Consider the following 19897-nt stretch of genomic DNA (forward strand, 5'->3'; position numbering starts at 1 on the left):
TGACATTTTAAAAAGAAAGAATTCTGTAATATTTTACATAGTGCTTTCAGTGTTTTACTGAAACTTAAAGCAACAATGCATGAAACCAAATATATCACTAACTACATCTATGTCGGTTTCCAAAGCTGATCAGAGGGCTGAAGCACCTCCTCTATGGTGAGAAGCTGCAAGAGCTGGGGCAGCTCAGCCTAAAGAAAAGACAACACTGGGGAGATCTTATAGCAGCCTTCCAGTACCTGAAATGTGCCTACATGAAAAACAAAGGGTTTTTTACACAAGGGCTTGTAGTGATATCACAAGAATGAACAGACTGAAGCTTGAGAAGGGCAGATTTAGACTAGATACTAGAAAGAAATTTACCCTGAGGGATGTGATTCTCTGAACCTGTTCCAGTGTGTTTAGATAGCCGCTCTCTGGGGGTGTTCATGGCCAGGTTGGATGAGGCCTTGAGCAATCTGCCCCTATCTATGGCATAGGGGGCAGAAATAAGATCCTTTTCAACCCAAACCATTCTATCAGTCTATGAATTAGATAGTAACTTGTGCCCTTCCCTATTCTGCTGTTGAACCAACAGATATTCCAGCTACAATCAAGGTATGCTTTTTAGCATAAAATGAAATTAGCACCTTTTATCAGATTCCTGCTAAACAAATATCAGAAGCCTCATATTTTCCACACATTAGATGTCAGAAGGTAGACACACAAACATTCGTGTCAGTTTCTCAAGGACAAAATTGTTGTCTTTATTTGTTTATCTGCAGCTAATTTGAAATAGGGAGAGCACTTAGACTTCATATTGAACCTCCTGTATGACATTTTAGGATGTATTTATCTCAGAAATACAGAAGGCATTAATTTATTTATATGCACCTACCTATGACAGAGTTATACTCCAAAGGCAGTATCTTTTCTTCACCATGATGTTCACATTCTAGAGGAAAACACTAAAAGGCAAAGACAAATACAAGTATTTGCAATTACTCAGACATGCCAAAAGTTCTGATACCGAATGCTAGTAAATTACAAATTATAGGAATTGCATTGATTTTCCCTTAAATGATAAGGAAGATACAGAATATTTTTTCAGTGGCTTAGCAGAATTTGTGGGGCTCAGAAGTCAGGCACCATTGAAAAGTGTGCATCATCTGAAGTAGAAAAAAAAACCCACCATACAGTGTGAGCATTCTAAATTATTTGCATAAACTTTTCTTGTTATGTGCTAGTTAGGCTATTCTCCTCACACGCAGTCTGTCTGGAAAATGTGCCATCCTCATTTCACAGCTTCATTTCCCCTTTAATTTTCATTTTTCATCTCTGCCTACATAAATGAGCACACTTAACCCATAAGCTTCAGCCAGACATTGGAGAATATTGTTAGCATTTAAATAAGCACAGTTATTAAAAATGTGATTAAGTATTAGTATAATGGCAAACACCCCACCAAAGCCAACTCAAAGCAATGTCATGGCAGTGAAATTACTATTTAAGTTGGAAGTATAAAAAGGAAACTGAAAAAACTAAAAATGGTATTACACAGAAAAAGTAATCACATAAGTTGAAATTAAATCTTCAATTCATATAGAAGATAGAAGGTGAAACAGAAGACCTTTAATGAAGCAGAAGAACTGAGATGCAAAATTAACAGCAGCTAATAGAGGTTTTATTTATTTGGTGGAATCTAACAGACAAATTTAATAGACATTTCCAAAGCATTGCAGAGTGAATGCCAGAAGTTCAAGAGGAGGTGTGATGAAGGCAAGCAAGACGACAATATCTAGATAGTAGTTTCAACTGACTGACAGTAGTAATACACAACACCTGCAGAAAAGTAAAAGGAACCTCAGACTCAGTTTTACAACTGACTGCAAGACAACCAAGCTACTGATCTGTGTCAACACAAAACTTAAACACAGAACATGCAGTCAAATTAAGCAAATAAATGTAAACTTAGCATTAAGAATAGTCTCTGCTCCATGAAATGAACATGCTGTAATTCACCTATAGGCATTGTCATTTCCAAAATGCAGTGCACGTTCTTTCTGCATAACAATAGGTGATAAATACTTCAACAAATCCAAAACAAGGACTGAAGCGATCATTACCTTTAGGTAAAGATCTCTACACTCTACAGCTCAGATGAGCAATTTTGCCGTATTTGAACAGGACAGACGAGCAATTATTTCCCTGAAGGGATATTTTCACACTACAGACTATGTTCTCCAGGACACAATCATTGATGATTTGCACACAAAGCTTGCTTACTTAATAGACAAAGAGATTCCAACTCAGAAAATCCAGCCTGTTTGGAATGTTCGGTTTGCACTCCCTCTGCTGCATAAAATTCTACACAGGAAATAACTCATTGGGGTTTTAATGGAACAACACAAGTTCCATAAACAAAAATGGCACCTCAACTCACCATTACACTTAAACTTTTTTTAATTTAAATTCATGTTCTACATTTGTATAACCCTGAAGAACTCAAGACACTAGTAATTCCTTAAGAATACATACAGAACTAGACAGATAGAAAACTAAAATTAAGCAAATAATTCACTTCCAAATGAATTCAGCAAGGGAAAATTTTCAGCATTTGATTGGTTTTGCTTGGGCTTTGTTTGTTGCATTATGATCTCTGACCAAGTAAAAGAAAACTGTTTACAGGTATCGTGGTTTGGGCTGGGTGCCCTCTGCTACAGGGGTGTTTCCTGTGTCCAGAAGTCCAGCCCAGTGGGTGGACACAGGAAATTAGGTTATTTCCTACCATGATCCCTTGCACCACTATAAGTTTTACGGCGGGGTCTGGCACTTCCTCTTTCCTTCCTCTCCAACACCTGGTAACTGGGGGAGGGATCTCCCGGTCATGGGCCTGATTAGGCCCAAGGTCACAGGGGGATGGGCAGTCTCAGATCTGGCCAGCTGAGACTAGCCTAGTAGTGGGGGGGAAGGAGGAGCCCTGGGGGTTTTGGGTGCACCCTCAGGTGGGGATGGAATCTTTCTGGGTCTGTTTTGGGGTGGTTCTTTGTCATTGTGTTTCTAGTTCTCTGCACACACTCACTGTTCTCTATTTAAACTTCCCATCACTTTTGCAATCTGTTTGTCTGAGTCGTTATCTCTGCGCGTGGTGGGGAGGGGGTCTGCCCCAACCCATTACAATAGGCATTGAAGAAAAACACTAATAGTATAAACACTGTAAATAAATGGGTGAGTTAGGAAAAAATATTCAGGCTCTATTTTGTCTCCTGTTCCATTGTATATAGAGTATACTCAACAGCTTTGCTGCTATTGTTCCAAGTTCATATATCATCCAAAAGAACACATTATAAATTAAGCAAGCATATGCTGCTACAGAAAATCTGTGAAGCAAAACAATCTTTACCTAAACCTACACTGAAGAAATTTTCCTTTAAATCCTTTAAATCTTTTCCTTCTCAATTCAATATCCAAGAACCAACAGAGCACTGTAACACCAGATATAAGAAAAAAGGATAATTACAGAAAGCCACAAAAAAATTGATCAAATCATCTGATCATATTCATATTGAAGTTCTCCTTTTTCAAGTACCCAGGAAACATCTGCCAGTTCTTTTTGTTGCACCATTACCAAATATCACACACACACACTCAAGCACAATTTCTTTCATAACTACCAATTAAAATATCTAAAAGCCCCAGTTAAACTCAGTGATAATTTAAAATTGCTAGCCTTATTATAACAAAAGCATATCTAATTTCTTGCACAGCCACACTTACCTAGGAACATCACATTCAAAGTTTGCTTTATTTGGTCAATGTCAAATTATTGCCAAAAACTGGCAGGCTTCTAAAATTCAAATTCCAATACAAGGACTAACACACAAGGAGAAGTGACAATTAGAAAACACTTCAGACATCACCAACTTACAAAGATATATATAAAAACATCGCTCAATGTCAGCTGAAAACATTCAAATTAACACTACCAAAGTCTATACACCACATACGTAACAATAACCTCCTAAGGCCCTACATAAGGCAGAGCAAAAGACTAACTCATTTAACTGTGTTTAAGCATCTCAAATGGTTGTGTCTGCAGCAGAGTTCATCCAAGTTCACATATTTCAAAGTGTATGTCATAATGTTCACATTCAAATGTGCAAGTCACCTTTAAAACAAAAACTTACTAGTTACTTCCTTTCTTATGTTCCAGATTTACTCTTAAATAAATCTATTAAGAGAACATTAAACCTGCTAAATAAACACTGTCTGGAAGTGACAAAGTTATATGAAACAAGAAACCATAACTGCTCCCTTAGGTATCATACACATTTTCTTTGAGTTCAATTACAGTATCCTGTATCACTGCTAGTATACCAACGTTTTTATCTAGTTTTAGAAGGAAAAAAAAAAACCTTACAACAGCACATGAACTAGGGAGGAAATAAAAGATTCCACAAAACAAAAAGATAGCAAAGACAGATCTTGGGTTTAAGCACAAGGGTTCCACCATTTTCATACATCCCAAGTTTTCTTTATCTGTCAAGCTTCTTTGTTAATGTACCTCTACTTCCAAGGTATCTTGGGCTTTACCAGTAATATTAATCTAGGAAAAAAACTTATTCTCTCACCTTCTAGAGGATTCCAGAGAATGTTTATAGTGCCTCTGCTACAGATTTTCAAGAGCTTTCCTGCAACAGAACACAGGTTTTTATGGAATAATTCACCTATTAAGTAGCTCTTATTTCAGACAGAGATCAGTCATATTCAATTTCTAATATTCACTTGAATGTTAAAAATAAGTTTAGACAGAGTAATACATAATTCTATTCAGCAAAACTCTTAAAGTTTTAACTAGAAAAAAAAGCAATTCATGCTACAAACCTGAAATCAAGCTCAGAGTGAGAGCTTCATTGTGAACTAATCAATACACAATTCTAATATCTAATCAACTCTTTCTGGTATTATTAATATGCTTCATTAAAAGATTAAGATGTTCTTTCTGGCCTAGCTCTAACATGCATAATTTTAATTCATTCTTACATATGTCTTCATGCAACAACAGGACGTCTGTGCAATTTCAGTTTCCCAGCAAAAAGGTTCACAATCAAAGAGTCCTTGAAAGTTGAGGATGGAAGTTTCTAACCTCAAAAAAATCTTGGGATAGAATTTGAATGAGAAAATCTCCAAATTTATACACAATTTTGTAAGACTCATTGCTAACATAAAATGAAAAGTAAATCCACTTTTTAATCAGAAAGTACTTAATATTTAGTCCAATGAGAGAAATTCAAAACTAGACATATAAAAAGTCCAACATAAAAACAGATGTTGAAAAGTTCATTGCATAACTCAAACCAGCAACCCCAGCAAGTTTGCTGATGACACCAAGCTGTGTGGTGCAGCAGACACGCTGGAGGGAAGGGAGGCCATCCAGAGGGACCTTGACAGGCTGGAGAGGTGGGCACAGGCCAACCTCATGAAGTTCAATAAGAGCAAGTGCAGGGTCCTGCATCTGGGTCGAGGCAATCCCAGGCACAAATCCAGGCTGGGCAGTGACTGGCTGGAGGGTAGCCCTGAGGAGAGAGACTTGGGGGTGCTGGTGGACAAAAAGCTCAACATGAGCTCTCAGTGTGCACTTGCAGCCCGCAAAGCCAATCAGATCCTGGGCTGCATCAGGAGAAGTGTGGCTAGCAGGTCGAGGGAGGTGATCCTCCCCCTCTACTCAGCCCTGGTGAGACCCCACCTGGAGTACTGTGTCCAGTTCTGGAGCCCCTATTACAAGAGGGATGTGGAGGTGCTGGAACGTGTCCAGAGAAGGGCCACGAGGATGATCAGAGGGCTGGAGCACCTCTCCTATGAGGACAGACTGAAGGAGTTGGGGCTGTACAGTCTGCAGAAGAGAAGGCTCCGAGGAGACCTAATTGTCGCCTTCCAGTATCTGAAGGGGGCCTACAGGAAGGCTGGGGAAGGACTTCTCAGGATCTCAGGTAGTGATAGGACTAGGGGGAATGGAATGAAGCTGGAGGTGGGGAGATTCAGGCTGGATGTGAGGAGGAGGTTCTTCACCATGAGAGTGGTGAAATCCTGGAATGGGTTGTCCAGGGAGGTGGTCGAGGCCCCGTCCCTGGGGGTGTTTAAGAGCAGGCTGGATGAGGCTCTGTCCAGCCTGATCTAGTGTGGGGTGTCCCTGCCCATGGCAGGGGGGTTGGAACTAGATGATCCTTGTGGTCCCTTCCAACCCTGAATGAAACCATGAAACTATGAAATGTAACCAATCTGATTTTGACTTATTTCATCACTTTCTAGACAACAGGAGGAAAAAAACCAAAAACATTAGCATCTGTCAAAACTAAAGACAAAACGAGAATGCTTTAGAACTTCCACATAAATTACAAACTCCTTACATGAGCTTTGAAATGCAAAACACAACCCTTCCAATGTCTCCTGACAATTTCTCTCTCCAGCTATCAATAGCCCGTACAGAAATTGTTCCATTACTGTATCACTTCATATTTCTTAGAAGATGGTATCTAAATAATGAACTCATTTTGTTACCAGCAATGTCCTCCACTTGATAAATACGGAAATCTGAGTCTAACTTCTGCAAGCTAAAGCAGCCTAGGTTTTTTTAATATTTTTAACAAAACAAAAGAAATACTGCTTGCCATGTTCTGCCTTTTAGCTTTCTACCACTTCCAGTACAGCTCAAGATTCATCCTATTTTTAGATGCTAATTGATTTATCTAAGTATGTTTTATTCTCCCATTTCTTAGGTACTTACCATTCATGCTCACTATTCTACCTTCAGTCAGACAAGCATCTACCCCAGAAGCACTGTAAAAATGCAAATCCTCTGAAGCAACACTATTCTTCCCCCAAAACATTCCAATCATTTGCAGCAAATATGAACTAATCCAAGAAACAAGGATGAACTTTTTCAGTTCTAAAGGTCTAGTGCCTCTACATGGATAAGATGAGGAACACATAAGTGTAGATGGACTTGAATCAGACCACTGGCAGCCATGAACATTCAGACCATCAAAAACCATTGGTCACATTCTTTCCCAACTAACTTGCCTTTCAGAATACTGAGGAGCAGATCCCATATTTGCTATATGTATTCCACAAATATATTAACTAGTTGGAAATCCTTGGAGTTTCAGCAGCAAAGAGAAAAATAAGCAAAGCAGCTACTACTTATATATTTATATATGGGCACATTTCTGGAGCCCCTGTCACAGGAAGGACCTGGAGGTACTGGAGCATGTCCAGAGAAGGGCCACGAGGATGATCAGAGAGCTGAAGCACCACTCCTATGAGGACAGACAGAGAGTTTGGGCTATTAAGTCTAAAGAGAAGGCTCCAAGGAGCCAGTGGCATTCCAGTATTTTAAGGGGGCCTGCAAGAAAGCTGCTGAGGGACTTTTTAGGATGTCAGGTTGTGAAGGGACTAGGGGGAAATGGAGAAAAACTAGAAGTAAGTAGATTCAGACCAGATGTTAGAAAGAAGTTTTTCAACATGAGTATGGTGAGATACTGGAAGAGGTCGCCCAGAGAGGTGGTAGAAGCCCCATCCCTGGAGGTTTTCAAGGCCAGGCTACACGTGGCTCTGAGCAACCTGATCTAGTGTGAGGTGTCCCTGCCCATGGCAGGAGGGTTGGAACTAGATGATCCTTGAGGTTCCTTCCAAAATCCTAACAGTTCTATGATACTATTTCTTGGTCATATGCAGATCAAACTCTTCACACTTCAGAAGATTCACATTTTATAAAGTAAGCATAACACCATAATTTCAAATGCAAATGAAATCTCTTTACAAGAGACAACGCACAAGTGCAAACGTGTAGTTTGTTTTCAGAATACACAGTCTCAAAACATCTTTATTTCTATTTGTGCTCTTCAACACTGCAACTAACACATCACAAGTGTGCTTAAAATTGTTTGCATCACCAGTACTTCCAACAATTAGGTGTTTCTGTCTGAAATACTTTCTACATTACCACTTGTCTTTTTTACTTAAACACCTAAGTTTTGCAGAGATTCTTCTGTTCACTTTCTATGACTATTTCAGACAAATGTACTGTTCAGGCAGTACCCAGCTTTTTTTCCTGTTTTCTGTAATATCAACCAATCTTAGATTAACAGAACAGTTTTACAAAACAAAAGAACAGAATGTATAAATTCTGGAATGAAAATTCGATTTTCAACATTTCAATTGAAAAAAGAAAACAAAACACTGTTTACAGGTTTGTAAGATTCTCCCCATACAACATTAAGTTTTATGTAATTGAACCCAAGTCTACATAATCTTTGATCACAAACATGTACAGACAAGATTCACTTAAATAAGCAGCCTAACTGAAAATGTCAAGGTAAATCTGAGTGGATTTCTCATCAATAAAAATTTATAAAGCCAAACCTTCTAAAACATTAGGTTTGCCTATCAAGTTGTGTATATACATATATATGAATAATCAAAAACTGTATTTCCCATTTATCAACTGTCACATATTATTTTCAAACACAATTAGTTCAAGATTCCAGAATAATCTTTTAAATTTGCACCTGTAACTATTTCCTTACAGAAAGTTCTTCAGCAAGCCACATAATTATTCTTTAGTATGTAAAAATCAAACTTTATCCAAACTTTAGTACCTGACCTATATTTTTAACTTGAAAGACTACTGCCTAACCAAAAATAATGCAATTTTCTCCACATCCAACTGCAACTTCTGGTCAAAATACTGTCACATCAGAAGATATGCACAGTACTCAGGGTTACCCTAAATCAATGTAACTTTTCCCCAAGTGGCAGACTGGACTAACTATATAGTTAGTCCCCAAGCAACCCCTTTATCTCTGTAAAGTTAAAATGAATATCAACTGAAAACTGCTATTTCCTCTTCAGTGCAGAAACATTTATACTTTCCCACTGGCCTAGAAGAAAAGTTTAGCCCTAATCCACAAATCACACTTCATTGTAGTCTTTCACTGCAAAACCCAACCAGCTTCCCTTTATGATTCCACACAAGTGAATGCATTTACTTGATTAAAAGTTCCAGGCATGCATTTTCCTCAAAGGATCTTATTACAGTAAGAGCTGAAAGTGAATTTTCTGAAAGGAGAGAAAGCAGGTAACTGACAGGTAAGCAGTATTCCAGTAATGTTTCTTCACTTTTACAACACCATCCCTGACACACACTTAAATGCACTGATGGAAAGCTAATGCTGAGATAGCTAATGCTGCATAATGGGTGTTTCCATTTTCTGCATCAAGCATTGTAACATCAGCACTCAACTGTCATAGCAGAACTACTGAAAGATACAGATTAGCTTAAATATAGGATAAAGAAACTGTAAAGTTAGAAAGCAAAGCAAGGATTGCCTTTCATCTAATGCCACAACTACATCTGGAGACAGAAGTTAGCATTGTGAAGCACTCTAGTGTTGTGTTAAAAAAAAAAACCACACCAACACATTTTCTGAGAATCCAAAAGATTAATTCTGTTTTCAGGTTAGAATTTGGACAGGAGAAAGTACATATCATGATCTCAGTATTCCATAGTTATTGGGAAGAGCAGTTTTCAAACTAAGAAGTATATTTAATTCACTGAGACCAATTTCTCATTGCCTTATCTTTAATTACATAGTCACATTCTACTGTAAGAACCTGGGGGGGGGAGGGTGGGTGGTGCAAATTCATATTATTTTAACTCTGAAATGTTTCAGCTTGAGACCAGAATCATATCAGACATTAACTGAAAAACAAGCACACAGCTTGCTTACTTCAGTCCAGCTACAACTACACTGAATGTCAGCTTAAAGCATGCTATTCTATACATGGACAGTATAGGCACACTGGGATCCAAGAAGTGGGGAATAATCCTTTGTCCTCCAGAAAAAGCCCAAGTCACAGCACTCGTCACTCACTCACTGTCTAAGTCATGTGTTTCATCCTTTTCCTGGGTAGAAACAAAGAAAAAGCATGCAACAAACTGGAAAGTTACTCCATGCTAAATTCCAGGGTTAAACAGGTTCCACCTGACACAGCAAGTTCCAGAAAAATTTTGTTCCATTCATGCAGCCCAGACTTGAGCAGTCACAACAACTTTTAGAATTTCCTCCAAAGTGTCAGTTCTGTTGGACTGCAATAAACAGCATTTGCAAAAGCCTTACATCTCAGCAAAACTTAAGTAACAACAAAGAGACAGATAAACCACCATATGAAAACTCTAGCACATGCTTTAATTTAACAGCATCAGAACTTACCAACAAATTGGTTAGTTATGTGAGAGTTCTTATTTGGCTTTGTTTTCTCCTCTCTTATTGGCAGGTTCTTTCCTATGCTTATTTTCCAAATCAGACAAGTGGTTTAATTAAAACTATTTCTCTTTGAGCAGAAACTAGTAGGAAAGTTAACCACAGATGTTCCTGCCAGCCATTCACATAAAAAAAAAAAAAAAAAAAAAAAAAAAGGTAACACTTTCCAAGAAAGCATCCCCAAAGTTTTCTGACAATAGCAAACTACATGGCAAACTATTCTGTTCTTTTAATAGTCTTTAAATATTGGACAGGTATCTCCTAGAACACTGAATTCCAGGTGCTTTACTATCAGCTACACCTACAGCTCTCCTCTCACATGCAAGGCTTTCATTACCAAGTCCACCTAAATTTTCTTTCATTTTAATAAGCTACATCATTATGTACTCACAAAACACTTTTATAAAATCTTCTTTGTAAGTTTAAGAATAAACTGTTATATGGAAAACAGCCTTTAATACCACAAACCAGAATGATGGTTGCCACCTTCATATTGAACCCATAAGAGGCATTGTAACATGAATTTAAAGAAAAAAATAGCCACAGTTAAGATGTGAACGTCATCATTACTCATCTAATGAAAAGCATACTTAAACCAATGACTTCCTATGAAACTTGATTCTCCCAAAAACACTGGTTACACAAACCCACTGAATTTTAAATCACCTGGTGGAAATCAGAAGTTCTGAGAACAAATTAACCTGTATGCCACTGATAACCAGTTTTGCTAAGGTCTGAGGGCAATTAATTTTTATAACAAAATTCTCATGCACTGAAATGAGAAAACATGAGTATTTCATGCTGACACTGGGTAGCAAACTCTTAATTTACTACTCAGGGAGACTGAAATAGATTCAGAGGAAGCAAATTGTTCTTCAAAAGCAACAATGTAGTTGATCTCTACTGCTTAGTGTTCACACCCACACAGCCTCGCTGCCACAGCCTGTTGGGCACCTTCCATGTTTCCATAGTATTCCCATCCTCCCTCTGTTACATCTTGAGGTCCGTTTTTTTACAAAATCGTTAGTTTATTACCACAATAAAACTAACCTTCACTTCCTAGTCAGCTAAAAGAGATACTGCTGCTTGCTCAGTACTACACATTGCAGGCTGAACAGCTTTTAAGCATCTGCTACACACAACAGATAACAGCATCCTTTGCTCACTGTGGATAGCTAGCAAACACCTACTCTGCCTACACTGTTTTATTTGAAGCTTAATGGAACGTATTTTCAGAGGTATAAAAAGATGTAAGGTAGGTTTAAAACTGCCCATCAAGTTCCACATTTGTACAGAAAGCAGGTAAGAAAGCTACAGATCAAAACCACTCATTTCCTGAAAACACGGAACTCTTTTTTTCAGAAGAAAATTCCAAACACAATCAACAGGACCTACTTAAAACTCAAAGTCAAAAAATTAAAAGCAAACACTAAAAGAGCATTCCTGGAACGCAAAGACATTTATCTACTCAGTTTTGCAAGACCTGAAGAGTAAATTTAGCCATTCTATCTTCCTGTTGTTGATAAAATTGTTCCCTGCCTGTTTACTGGTATTTGCAAATCGAAGTTTCACCACTTTTCTCTCCAGATTTAAGGACGCCTCAGTCTACTGGCAGCCAATGTTAAGCAAAAGTGAAAACTGACAAAATTTGATACATTGAGCCACCTGCTTCTATTAGAAATTACTGAGTAGCAATTGTTTGAGACAATCTTCCACAGAAAGTGAATGGAAGAACATTTTGTATTACACGTCTAGGTTTTCAGAAACCAGTATTTGCAAGGCACAAGTAGAAATTACTGGACAAGGTCAGAATGAACCATGGCTCCCATGACCCTTAGAGTATGTCCCTAACTGAAATCTCTACACTATTTCAGCTTCCCAAGATCACTGCGGAATAGAAAATATCTGTATTTATATGGGTATTATCTATGTTTACACTGATATCAACAATATATAGAATATCCTAAATTATGTATTTCATTTTAAGCCAATGGAACGTCTCTAAAGTAACACTATATACAGAAATGCAAGCTGTTTCATTTAAGTCTGTATATAAAAACCTAAAATGGAAAGCATTTAATGCCTCAAATATAGAAGTCCATTCAAGAGATCTCTCTACACAGAACAAAACAATTTTTAAACAGTAATTTCCACTAGGATGCAAAGGTGTGTCCTATTCTGGATTAAGTCACAAGTACCAGCATCACAAAGGTAATTTGCCAAGAATCTGTACTTCTGAAGTACAACAGTATTTTTGTACAAAAAACACAGCACATGCAGCCTTCCAAACAAAGGGATAATAATTTGCTAGGTAATTTTAGGATTCTGTGAAGATTCTAATTAGCACTGTGAGTCCAAAGATAAACTGAACCAAAAAGAACAGTTTTCAGTCTACAACACAATCCAAGTCTGAACTTTTGTTTTGAAAAATGCAATTAGACAATATAACAGGTCAGCACAAGGGCTCTCCTTTTCTGCTGCTTCTGGTCAGAGGTACCTGCCGATTACTCTAGACCAGGATCAATGCTCAAGCACCTCTATACAGCCATTAGACTCACCAGCCTATCAGAAAGTTCACATGCTCAACAGTAACTTGACACTGAACATAAGCTTAATCAACTCCTTGGAGGATATAGAAGACACATGCAGAGCAAGAGTGGAAGTGGAAATCTGCACAGCCAGGAACCTGGCAAGGGAAGAAATACCCAATATTGGAGAGGATGATGTTCTTGGCCTGAAACAGTATCTGTGGCTGTCATTTGACAGCAAATTAAGTATATCTCTTAAAATACACTATACTTGTTCTCAATGATCTCCACAGGCTAACTGCCATCCAATCACTATTAACTAAGCTTCTGATTAAAACTGTTTCATCTACTTTGTGCCATTGTACACAATTTGCTGACAAAACAACATGGCACCTCAAGAATTAGTTAGTGAATAAACAGAGAAACTAACAGTGGCAAACCACTTATTTAAACTGGAATTTAGGCCTTGTTTGTCATAAACCATCTCTGTAATTTTGTACTACTGAAGACATAATCCTCCATTGCCATAATATACCGTAATTCAAACATCTGATTGATGAAGAGTAGAAATGCCCACAGAGACAATTACATCCGTGTAATGTGGAATTTAAAAGAAAAAAAAAAATCCTTTCTAGAAAAATTACTTCAAATTCCTGACAGGTTTTAAGTAAGTAGAAGAGTTATTAATAAAGCCTTAGTATGTTAAAAGTTAAACAGGCTAGTAGTAGGGAAGATCATACAATGTATGAAAACACTTGCAATTACATTAGTGATTTTCTGCAGCAATGCATCTACTTGTACACAAATTTTACCTCCATGTGTGTCATGGACTTCTGTAACCTACAGTTATCTGAGTAAACATTTTTTCAAAGACAGTTCTGACTGATCAATGTCTCCTCCCATTCCTAACTCCAGTGCACAAGGCAGCAATAGGGTTCTAAACACACAAATAAGAAAGTCTAATCTTCATATAGAATAGAATAAACCAGGTTGGAAGAGACCTTCAAGATCATCACATCCAACCTATCATCCAACACCACCTAATCAACTAACCCATGCAACCAAGCACCCTGTCAAGTACAGGTTACATTTATTTTACATAAAATATTCCTCTTTGAACAGCCAAAGGTATTACCTATCTTTTATTAAAACGCTTTCCTAAAATGTATGCTGAGTTTTTTACACGCAGACATACTTTAAAACACCAGATAAGGAATAAGCAAGAGAGAGAAGAATCAATAAGTGGTTACTATAGTGAAATGTGTTCAAACAAGAATATTCTACACAACAGGTGAAGGACAATGCAGTTGAATAGTCATCCCAGGAGAATGCACTGGTAAACACACTTGTCAAAGTGTTGCATATTTAATACTTTAAAATATTATCAGCGCCTTTTCTTAGAAATAATCCTCCCCCTCATTCAAGGCAATGAACACATTGTATGAAGACTAGAACTGAATATTACAGGTGAGCTAAATCTGATGAAAATTACTACTTGTTTTGTTTTAAACAGATGAACACTATACTAAGAGTTTTAAAACTTCCTTTCAAAGTACTGCTTTCAGAAAGCTCTCTATGTAATCAGAATTCAAACTGACTCTACAGCACAGACTGGTGTGTAACGTTTCCTATTCCACATTCTCCCTTTGCTGAAGAACAGATATTAATTGTAAGTGGCTTACCTAAGGTCACAGGGAGGGACAGATGTTCCAGTCACTGTCTTTACCCGTGGTCATAATTTTAACTACTTTCTTAATCTGCTTTTACTTATGCAGCTATTTAGCTTAAACATACACATTTTTCTTCACTGAACTATTCCAGCTGTGACACCAAAGAACCCCTAGAACTCAGTGACAATTTCTAGAAAGCTACTACATTCACAATAAAAAGATCAGCAGCAGAGCCGCTTTCACTGCATTAGTTCTGCAGCATCATTGAGGAAGCATTAAAATACCTGCATTGCCAAAAAGAAAAATAAATTCAAATTAAGGATTGTCTGAAAGTATGCAACAATAAATGTTACTTCTTTATCTTTCAGAAGATTAAGAAAAACAATTAAAGAGCAATCTCAAAACAATTCTGAAAACATTAAAGGCCCAGAAACAAAGCAAACAATTCTTACATTTTGCCTGCTCTTCCAGGGCTACACTAGGTGCTCCTTGGTAATACACCATCCCTGTCTTAATGATACACTCAGGTATCACAATCAGTTAAAGATCATCTAACCACAGATCACTGCTGAAAGTCATTGTTTCACTCTTCCCCTAAGCACAGTCAGCACTTTTGCTCACACTTTTGCAGGTAGGGTACATGGGACTGACTGAAACCTCTTGTAGTTAGCTTCCAGTTGAACCAGTCATCTTAAACTGTGAAGCAGCAGCACCACAAACACCTTTACAACTTCATTCTTCCTTTACTGGTGTAAAGATGTTACAGATATACCTAACTTCAGTACTTCCAATCACAGAACAACTTTGCAAGTTACTACTGAATCATAAACATTCTTATTTTCAGATTACACACTTTGCAGATGAAGCTAGGATGCTAAGGATGCTAAGTACTCTGCATCAGCTTTAAAAATTTATTGAATCTAATTATGAAACTATTAAAAAGTGAAAAATTGCTATAGGGATCCAGTGTTGTTTATTGTACATAAGTAAACTGGCTCAGGAAAAAGTCTTTTACAGGTTCAGTGACTTTAAGGAAGAACCACATCAGAAAGGTTAAGACAGGACCTGCAAGTCTTCCAAATAACCAGGCTCTAACTAACCATGAATATCTTCATCTTGATCACCTACAGAAAACGTGATGTAACACTGCATTAGAACTGGTATTCTAGATTCCAAAATTCATTTACATGTTATAACCAAATACATCCATTTGATTCAATAGTACAGTAGCATGACAAAAATATTAACTTAATCAGCTGAAAATCATTCTCAGATGATTAACTAGTCTGGTGTTTGCCAGGTAATTTCTCTATTTCAGACCAGCACAAAACGGTACCACTTACTTCCACTGCAAATACTGTTTCACTTGTTGAAACTTCCTCATTCAATAGAATTTTCCAAAAGGATGCTGAGACCAGTAGAAGACATTCATAAAACATACTTTGCAAAGAAACCTTTACCTCATCTTTTCCCTCTACTAGGAAAATTGCATTATTTGCACCCTGGAGTTTAACATCACAACATAATTCAGGATAAAATGCATCTGCTAGACATTAACTGGTGTTCAAAAAAGATTTAAGTCTACAGTGCTGGTAAGCTGTTTATCCCTACAAGTAGTCATAAACCAGGCAGCAATACTTAGTACGCTTAACAGTGCTTACACACTTACGAATATCCTTGAGCACACACAAAATAAAGCAGCTTTGTAAAAGTTTCACAGCAAACATCACTCTCACAGATATTAATTAATAAAGTGGTAAAGTGGGGTTTAAACCACTATACTCACAGTGTGTTTGTAAATCACTTTTTAAATTAATTAATTCTTCTTTTTTTTTTTTTTTTCCTAAATCAACAACACTGGCATCTTAGTTTGCTTCTGATATGGTAATACAAACGCAGTCCAGCAGCCGGCTTCTACAGAACAGGAAAACGCATTTACTCACTTGTTCCTACAAAAACAGCTCAGCTCCAACTAACCACCGTCAGCAGCACCGAAATCGACGATTAGTCAGGAAACCTAACTCCTCTTCAGAGAGGACAGCCGGAGATCTCAAGGCGACAGCTTTTACCACCCAGAAGAAAAGCGAGGGGCCCTTCCACCTCCCACTGTGGATCGCGTCCCCCCGATGCGCGCTGCCGGTACCGCCACAGTCCGCACCTCGAGGCGTAACCTCCCGTCCCGCTTACCCGGCGAAGGAGCACGCAGTTTCCCCGGCGTCCTTCCAACAGGAAGAAGGAGCCCAGTGCAGCTCCAGGACAGACGGTGTCTCTCCCTCGACCCCAGGCGGCCCCGCCACCTGCAGCCGCCGCGCTCCGCCCTGCTCCACCCCCCAGGGGCTACTGGAGGCACAGGGAGGGAGCCGATTAAAGGCCTTGGCCGAAGAAGGTGCTGCAGTTGTAACGATCAACGTCTGTGGAAAGACAGCCGGGGAACAACTACCTACCGGCTCCGCAGAGCTGCAGGAGCCGCTGTGTGGGGTGGTGAGAGGAGCCGGCTGCGCCGTGCGAGGAGGAAGAGGCTCGGCGTTCAGCGTGAGGCCAGCAGAGTCAGCGGCGAGCCTTTTACTTCTGGGCACAGCTCCCTGCCCTGCCGCAGGAGGTCCGAGACGGGACCAGTGGAGGAGAGAGCAGGCGGAGAGGTGTTCCAAAGCATAGGACAAGCAGCAGCTCACCAGAGAAGAGCCTGGGGCGGGCGAGCCGCGCCTCAGCCGAGATGAGCGGAGAGAGCGCGCGTAGGCGGGGCCCGTCGGAGAACGGGGAGGGAGACGCTGGGGCCAAGGGCCTCTTGCCCTTCGCGCCGGAGATTGACAGACGCGCAGGCCACTCGAGAGAGGAGAAGCCAACACCAGGCCCTGGGTAGGGCGGGGCTGGCAGGGGGGCAGAGGAGGTAGCCAATGAGGGAGGTACGGGCGGGATGTCTCGTCGGATAACATTTAGGGAGTGCTGGGGTGCTGTGATCGGTTGGGTCCGAAGGGGTCCGGTCTGAGGACGACTCTTCGGTGCTCTTTGGGCTCTTAGAGGCCTCTAATGAGCGATCCCCGGCCGCGCCAGTGTCGTAGCATCCCTTCAAAACTTCGAGAGGGAGAGGAGGGGCGCCAGCCGCTGTCCGGCGAGCTGTGAGCCCCTCCGGGTCAGCTCGTCTGCGCTTTGCCTCTCGCCTCAGTACGGACCAGTGTGTTTGCTTAAAATGGGAAGAGGCTGGCTGCCCTCAGCCTGGGAGCATCTGAGTCATTTGCAGACCATGACCACAACTCTCCTGGAAATAGAGCTTTACGTAATCCTTTGTCCGAAAATGCCAATATGCATGGACGTCGGACTGCTTACATTTGGTAGTTTCGCATAAAGGCAGTAGTCCATCTTGCAGTCATCACATGCGATAGGGGTAGCACCTGTTGTTTGTCAGTGTAGTTTACGGTGGGTGAGAGTCTAGTGTGTAGCTGCTAGATTCACTTGGGCCGTGTGCACTTCTTGTGCATCCGAGAACCCCAGTCTTGCTTGACGGCTGTGAGAACTGCCGTGTAAGTGTTAAAAAACAAGCTTAAAAAAGCTATATAATAGACATTCTGCTGGCACTTGTACAAAAAAGAAAACATCTTTAAGCCCTTGTTCTCCCGTGAGGGGAGAGTCGATACCCACACAGAGAGCATGCTTTAAGTAAAAGACATGTCCTTTGAGGTTATCAGACATTCTTCTGTATACAGAATGGGATGACCCCTTTCAAGCAAATCACACTCTTCTACATGGACAAAATGTGCGTGAGCAAAGCAATTCAGTTTCTTCAAAGAGGAGTTAATGTATATTTAGTTCCAATTAGTACTGCAGGTTGCTGTCAAACAGTTAAGCATTCCACTCTTACAAGAAACTAAGCAGGGATTTAAACAAGTCTTGCATTACTGTGGTCACAGATTTGCTTTGTAGAATTTGTCCTCAAATTTTCTATCAACTTTAATCAGAAATTGATACATTCTCACTGATACTGATACTGCCTTTCTCAACCTTTTCTAAACATGGTGCTGTAACCTAACAAATAGAGACTTTCTGTTATGTGAAAGCTCCAAGATATTTTTCCAGATAAGTTACAGTTTCTGTCTTCAAAAACAAAAACAAACAAACAAACAAACAAAACATCATTGTCCTTTAGGTCAGCTCAAGAGATTACTAATAAACTGTAATTCCAGGATTTAGGTGAAGAGCATAAGGCAAAAGGAAAAGATGTCTTCCACACCTCAAAATTTTAAACAAAAAGTGCACAAAAGCACATCTGCTTGCAGTGGTGAAGAAAGTGAGTAATGTTTCTAGTTTAAAATATTAAGAACACAGCCATATTTGGCATATGTCAAGTACATAGAACAGGAAATTAATGCTGTGGCTTCAGCTTTACAGTGTGATGTACCTTGCAATGTACAGTCATAAGTGCTGTTCCAAGTGAAGAAAAAAATATTTCCAGTGTTTAATCTTAGGCTAAACATTATTGCCTTCATCTTTTGAAAATTCCTGTACACACAGCAAAATACCAGAGACACCATGCCTCTTAACTTTCCACAGCTTTTTATTTTACAAAAGCACTTTGTCACAAAGTTGACAAGATATTTAATTGCCAGTAAAATTTTAATTTTCATATTCAGCATTTTGTACTAAGATTTCAACAGTTGTTTCCAGAAGACTACACAATTTCATTTATGCAGTGTTTTCTTTCTAATGAGCCACTGCATAAATGTTAAAATTTAAAACAATGCCATGTTAAATTATTTAACTGCTAGTTATTAGTAAATTAAGGATTTGCACTAAAAAAGAACTCAAAGGCACAACTTCTGGCATTTACATATTAAAGTTTGTATTTCCCTTAATATTTCTTTCAGTTTGTAAAGATCTTTGGTTTTTTGTTTTTTTTTTTTCCACATGTGGAAGAAACAATCATATGCTCATAATCCAATTATTTTAATTCTTATTCAGTTCTAAATATTGGTCTTTTTTCCACCATCATATGAGTTCAGCCAGTCAAGCCCATGTAGAATGATTGCTCTCTGTGGTATCTCTGTCACAGTCCCCTGCAATTTAACCCATGTACCTAAGATCTCAACACCTAAACCCAGAGCTAAACAGAAAGTGATATAAGCTATTGCAGCAAATTAATTCTTTATTTTGGATCATCCAAATTTTGCTTAAGTAACCTTTAGCTTAAGTGGTTTTGTTCTAGACAAAAGGGTTACTAGTGTGTGATACAGAAATTACGGCACCAGAGTGAACTAGAGTCATGATCCAATGGGTAGCCAACTTTTAGCCCTATATGAAGAGACTGAGTAGAGAATCAGTTCCTGGCTGCTGGAATTGTGCACCTACAAAGAAAACAAACAACACTTGGTACTTTTTATTTCAAAGTTCTTGCAGTTTGGCAGCACGC

At 39.0% G+C, this 19897-nt stretch overlaps 1 protein-coding gene across 6 annotated transcripts in view; it reads right to left on the reverse strand.

The window, feature by feature from the left end:
- The window catches only part of CSNK1G3 (casein kinase 1 gamma 3), a 65872-nt gene extending 48669 nt beyond the window's left edge, over positions 1-17203 (reverse strand). For 3 of the 6 annotated variants that reach the window (XM_068168966.1, XM_068168965.1, XM_068168964.1), the window contains exons 1-3: positions 16440-17203; positions 4608-4667; positions 875-944 (exon numbers count right to left, since the gene is read on the reverse strand). The gene's annotated coding sequence lies outside the window, so the exon portion shown is untranslated. The remainder of the gene's footprint in view (positions 1-874; positions 945-4607; positions 4668-16439) is intronic. The other 3 variants (XM_068168962.1, XM_068168961.1, XM_068168963.1) reach the window with 3 other exon arrangements.
- Between the last annotated feature and the right edge of the window lie 2694 nt (positions 17204-19897).

Source organism: Melanerpes formicivorus, unplaced genomic scaffold, assembly GCF_026170545.1.
Source record: "Melanerpes formicivorus ecotype bairdi unplaced genomic scaffold, bMelFor1.0.p_v2 SCAF_161, whole genome shotgun sequence".
In the NCBI taxonomy this organism is placed as follows: Eukaryota; Metazoa; Chordata; class Aves; order Piciformes; family Picidae; genus Melanerpes; species Melanerpes formicivorus.